At 46.2% G+C, this 6,478-nt stretch overlaps 1 protein-coding gene across 1 annotated transcript in view; it reads right to left on the bottom strand.

Annotated features, from left to right (window-relative positions):
- Nucleotides 1–6,272, bottom strand: part of LOC143282727 (organic cation transporter protein-like) — a 38,930-nt gene extending 32,658 nt beyond the window's left edge. Inside the window, exon 1 of the mRNA XM_076588455.1 lies at nt 6,004–6,272. The gene's annotated coding sequence lies outside the window, so the exon portion shown is untranslated. The remainder of the gene's footprint in view (nt 1–6,003) is intronic.
- Between the last annotated feature and the right edge of the window lie 206 nt (nt 6,273–6,478).

Below are 6,478 nucleotides of genomic sequence, written 5' to 3'. Positions count from 1 at the left end.
GTACATTTATCCGTCGTTTTACATTCGCCTTTTCGGCCTGGCTGGCATTCTGTCTTGTCCGTAATGTTCTGGTTTCTATCTTTTCTTCCATCTGCTTCCAATGTCCTGCTTTTTCTACTCACCTGTCTTCCTATCAATTTTTTCTACACCCCGTGCACGGCGCCCACGTACTCACTACACCCACACAATGTATATACCCCGAGAAGCGCCTAATGACATCTATGTTGATTACAAAATATCAATTATTATTCTATTCAGTAATTCAAATTTTCTATTCTGATTGAGAAAGCCCTTGATCAACGTCCATGGTTGAAAAAAAATGATAATGAATTCACAATTGCACGATGGCGTGGATGATCCCACATCAAGGACGAACTCAAAACAGAAATTGTGGCAAAGACATCGCGGGTCACTTGACGGAACGGTTGTTCATCATTTGTATTTGTAATTGTATTCTTTGTCATCACAACAGATTTCTTTGTGTGAAATTCGGGAATGAACAACAAGTAAAATACTAAAGATAAGATTCATACACTGTCCGGTTACACGCAGTATTCTGAGAGTTTGGACCAGTGTGTATACCGTTTGCTGTTTCTGTTGTCAGGCTGCTGGCTTTCTGCTGGTCATGAAACCGTATGCAGTCGCTGTTCATCAGTGCTTACCATAGTCACCAATGTCATGTCTGTTAACTATAATTGTCATTCATAATTTTTTCACACGCGCGCGCAGCACGTACAGAACACCAACTACACACAATTTTATATATACCCCAGACAGCAAGCCTAAATGGCCCACTATTGTTTGCAAAGCCACATTATTATTATCATTATACATCTTGTCAATACTGATTGATTACCTTGGTGACAGCTGTGGCCATGGTTTGATACACAATGACTGAAGAATTCACAGAATGCAACGAATGGCAGTGAGAGACTCCCACATCAAGGACGAACATGTCAAACACAGAAACTGTTGGCAAAGACATCGCAGGGGTCACTGAACGGCCACAGGGGTTGTTCATCATTTGTATTGTATTTGTATTTCATTTCTTTTCATCACAATAGATTTCTCTGTGTGAAATTCGGGCTGCTCTCCCCAGGGAGAGCGCGTCGCTCTCTACACTACAGCGCCACCCATTTTTTTTTTTTGTTTTTGTTGTATTTCTTCCTGCGTGCAGTTTTATTTGTTTTTTCCTATCGAAGTGCCTTTTCTACAGAATTTGCCAGGAACAACCCTTTTGTTGCCGTGGTTCTCTTACGTGCGCTAAGTGCATGCGCACACGGACCTCGGTTTATCGTCTCATCCAAATGAACTAGCTTCCAGACCACCAGCTCAAGGTCTAGTGGAGGGGGGAGGAGAAATATGCGGCGGCTAGGCCGTGATTCGAACCAGCGCGCTGAGATTCTCTCGCTTCCTAGTCGGACGCGTTACCTCTAGGCCATCACTCCACTCATGAGCGTAAAAGTGAAAAATCCTAATAGAACAAGGAAGTCGGAGTTCACTGAATCGACTAACGGCAGCGGCTGTAAAAGATACAATCCGTAAAAAAAAAAAAAAAAAAAAAAAAAAAAGTCGTAGTTCACTGACTGGGCGCAATAGCCGAGTGGTTAAAGCGTTGGACTCTCAATCTGAGGGCCCCGGGTTCGAACCTCGGTGACGGCGCCTGGTGGGTAAAGGTGGAGATTTTTCCGATTTTACCGCTCTCCCAGATCCACATATGTGCAGACCTGCTAGTGCCTTAGGCCCCTTCGTGTGTATACGCACGCAGAAGATCAAATACGCACTTTAAAGATCCTGTTATCCATGTCAGCGTTCGGTGGGTTATGGAAACAAGAACATACCCAGCATGCATACCCCCGAAAACGGAAAATGGTTGCCTACATGGCAGGGTAAATAAACAAAACGGTCATACACGTAAAATGTTACATGTCTGTATGAGTGTTCGTTCTTTAGTTTAGCGTCTTTTCACTATCAGTGATATTAGTGTATGAGTGTGAATGTGTGTGGGTGTGTGTGCCTGAAATCTGTTTGAATGACACAGGAAACGAATGATGAGCGCCCAATGGCAGCCGTCAGTCGGCTCTACCCAGGTAGGCAGCCTGTTGTGCAAATGACCCCCGTGTTTGCAAAGCGCTTAGAGCTTGGTGTCCGACCGAGGATAGGCGCTATATTTATAAGTATCCATATCAATCAATTAGTCAATCAGTCAGTCAATCAATCAATATCAATCAATTAATCAATGAACTCATGGACTACACAGCATGGATGTAAGGATCCTAATAACAGGCTGACAACAAACAAGAGAGGAAAAACGTCGCGTGGTCACAGCCAGGTGAACGTCTCTCCCCGTGGGAATGCCGGGGGGTCTTTCAGTATCAATAGCATCCCGGCCTTCTGGAAATTCTGCGCTAGAAATTTCCTCTTTACTATTGCTCTCTTAATTTCTGCCTTTTTTTCTTCCTTCACTGTTGTCTCCTTCTTTTGCCTTCCCCTTTCTTTTTTCGAGCAAGCCTTGACACTTTTTTTTTTCTCTATTTTCCGAAGTCTATGATGTAATATCTGTGCTGGATTGCTCTGATGATTAGGTAGTGAGACTGTAAACACTGCGATAGGCACTAGGCTGACTAGCCGTCCATTCTGCAGACAGACGGACAGACAGACGGATAAATCGACAGACAGATAGTCTGCTGCCTATGACAGGCAAAAAAGTGGGTTCGGATATGGCTATGGATAAGAGAGACAAAAGTAATACACCTTTGCTTTTGAAATCCACTGACATTGACAGGTGCAGTTAGCAGGCTACAACATGAAAACACACAATCAATACAGCATCTGGTTGTGCGTGTGCGTGCGTGCGTGTGTGTGTGTGTGTGCGTGTGTGTGTGTCTGTGCGTGTGTGTGTGCGTGTGTGTGTGTGTGTGACAACAGTGATAACGGCGGACCCGAACTAAAATTGTTCTCTCATTCTCGTTTCCCACAACACACGAGAGAGATTTTTTCCCGATCTCCCAGGTCAACATATGTGCAAGCCTGCTTGTTCCTGAACTCCCTTCGTGTGTATACGCAAGCAGAAGATCAAATACGCGCGTTAAAGATCCTGTAAATTCCATGTCACCGTTCGGTGGGTTATGGAAACAAGAACACACCCAGCATGCGCACCCCCTAAAAACGGAGTATGGCTGCCTACATGGCGGGGTAAAAACGGTCATTCACGTAAAAGCCAACTTGTGTACATACGAGAGAACGTGGGAGTTGCAGCCCATGAACAAAGAAAAAGAAGTGTGTGTGTGTGTGTGTGTGTGTGTGTGTGTGTGTGTGTGTGTGCACGCGAGTATCCACCTTTGTATATATATATATATATATATATATATGTGGTGGTGTGTGTCCATCGAGATCGATGATGACCATCGTTGTCATCCAGCTGGGGGATGGGGGGAGGGTGGTGGTGGGGTGGGGGGGGGGGGGGAGGATGCTCATGAATCTGTCTGTGAATGCGCAGATGGCTGAATAGTCCAATCTGCGCACGAAATGTTCGCTGACAGTTGGGGCAGACAAAGACAGGCATACCATTGTCAGGGAGCTTGTTTGCCCGTGACTTTCTGGCCTGCCTCTTCTGAACAGCTGCAGCAGTCCTGTTGGCCTCGCACAACTTGGCGCCTTTGTGCACAGCAGCACGCCATTTGTCACGGTCCACTGCAGATTCCTCCCAGGAGTCAGGGTTGATATCAAACGCTTTCAGAGACTTTCAGAGTATCTCTGAAGCGCTTCTTCTGACCTCCGTGTGATCTCTTCCCTTGTTGCAGCTCGCCATAGAAAAGCCTTTTGGGCAGCCGATGGTCTGGCATGCGCGCCACGTGTCCAGCCCAGCGAAGCTGGGACTGCATCAGGATGGTGAAGATGCTGGGAAGGGTGGCTTTTGCGAGCACCTCTGTGTCTGGGGTCTTGTCTTGCCACTTGATGTTCAGTAGCTTCCTGAGGCATGTTGTGTGGAAGTGGTTCAGCTTCTTGGCATGTCGTTGGTACACTGTCCAAGTTTCGCAGGCGTACAGTAGTGTGGGGAGAACTACTGCTCTGTAGACCTTTAGCTTGGTCTCAAGACTAATGCCCCTTCTGTTCCAGACATTTGCACTGAGTCTACCAAAAGTTGCGCTTGCTCTTGCAATCCTGACATTCACTTCATCGTCGATGGTCGCATTTCGTGACAGTGTGCTGCCAAGGTATATATGTACACTGGCTGCCTGTCTCACAGTCCCGATACCCAGAACTTTCGGCTATATATAATATATATCCACATATCTTACCCCCCAGTGCGCTGTCTGACTGGCCGAGTGAACGTCCACGTCTTGTGAATACAACTCATTCCGTCTTGAGGGGGGGGCGGGGGGGGTAGGGGGAGGTGGGGGAACTGTGTCTATCATTGCCATGCTACTGCTGCTGATGATGATGATGATAATAATAGTGATAATAATGATACTAGTGATAATGATAATAAAATCAATGGTAATAAGAACAAGAATAATGGTAATGCTTCACAAAAAGGCGTGGACGTTAACTCCGTCAGTCACACAGAGGAGTGGACAGAGGCCGGGAAGAAATGCAGATCATTGCCCCAAGTCATTCGTTGTATGTGCATGCACGCGTTGTTGTCGTTTTCAGATCAGAGTTTTGTTTTCTTTCTTAACTGTCTCCATACGAACGGCGAAAGAGACGACGTTAACAGCGTTTCACCCCAATTACCATCATCAAACTATTGCAAGCGGAAGGCTCTTATACTGAAGAGGTGAATGTTGATAAAGAATACCACAATTCTGACGACGGAAGCTAAAGGTTGGGTCATTGAGACACCCACTGGACATCCGAGGGGTCTGTGTAGAGGAGAAGAGAGGACTGGCCGTACTGAGTGAGTTAAGGCCTGACTAAGCGCATTGGGTTACGCTACTGGTCAGGCATCTGCTTGGCAGATGTGATGTAGCGTATATGGATTTGACCGAACGCAGTGACGCCTCCTTGAGCTACTGATACTGATACTGATACTAAGGAAACAAAAACAAAAAAACAAAACTCTGAAACAAATAGATTCAGTAGTGACGTTTTGTAATCAGCAAACTGGGCTCCACTTTCTTACCTTATAAAGTCTCTCCCTTTGATGCGGTTTGGTATCTATGCCTACGTACGTTTGTCATCCAGGCCTGTCATGTGTGAGTGGCATTTGTATTTGTATTTCTTTTTATCACAGCAGATTTCTCTGTGTGAAATTCGGGCTGCTCTCCCCAGGGAGAGCGCGTCGCTATAATACAGCGTCACTCATTTTTTTGTATTTTTTCCTGCGTGCAGTTTCATTTGTTTTCCCTATCGAAGTGGATTTTTCTATATAATTTTGCCAGGAACAGCCCTTTTGTTGCCGTGGGTTCTTTTACGTGCGCTAAGTGCATGCTGCACAAGGGACCTCGGTTTATCGTCTCATCCGAATGACTAGTGTCCAGACCACCACTCAAGGTCTAGTGGAGGGGGAGAAAATATCGGCGGCCGAGCCGTGATTCGAACCAGCGCGCTCATATTTTCTCGCTTCCTAGGCGGACGCGTTACCTCTAGGCCATCACTCCACAGGCAAACTGTTCCCCTCACCCTCACTGTCCCCTACCCCCCACCACCCCTCCCATCTCCTCCCTTCCCCCTAGTCTATATTCGACTCCATCCCCACCCCCTTTTTGTTTTTCGTTTATCTTATTTTGCTCTTGCGCTTGTTCTTCTTGTTCTTCTTCTTTTTATTTTTCTTCACTTTCTATCAAAAAATGATGCAACACCGCCCCCACCCCCACCCCCCCCAAAAAACAACAAACAAACAAACAAAAAAACAACAAAAAACAAAAAAAACCCATTCGGAATCCGAACAACCCTGTCAGAACAAACAGAATAAAAAAAAAAATAATAATCGGTTACACACACACACACACACACACACACACACACACACACACACACACACACACACCTATCACTCACCTGGAATAACGTTTCACCGGGAAATAGCCACCTGAAAAAGCACACACACAAACACACAGACACAAAAGAAACAAAAAAAACCCAACCACCTCAAATCCACAGAATCAATCCAGAAAAACCCAGGGAAACTGAGTTTCAGATACACACCCTGAGTTATGTGTGTGTGTGTGTGTGTGTGTGACAGACATACAGCGTGTGAGCATGTGTAAAGCATATGAAAGTGGCGAAACTGTCCACGACCGGGCTTGCATGAGTGCCCTGACCGTGCTTTTCGACTTGTTCAAACACACACACGCCCGGCTTAGCCTGTGAGCTGTAGCTCATAGCTCAGAACCGCGCAACCCACGCGACAAGCAGAACCGTAACGAACGCGGTGTCGTTGGGAACGCAGTGTCGGCCGGGGAATTGTGTCGCTCCTGTCGGGTGGGTCTTTCGTCTACTTTGGAAGCGTGAAAATGTGAAGTCACTTCTGCTC

This window comes from Babylonia areolata, chromosome 6 (genome assembly GCF_041734735.1).
Source record: "Babylonia areolata isolate BAREFJ2019XMU chromosome 6, ASM4173473v1, whole genome shotgun sequence".
Taxonomy (NCBI): Eukaryota; Metazoa; Mollusca; class Gastropoda; order Neogastropoda; family Buccinidae; genus Babylonia; species Babylonia areolata.
This window is presented reverse-complemented; position numbering and strand designations above follow the sequence as displayed.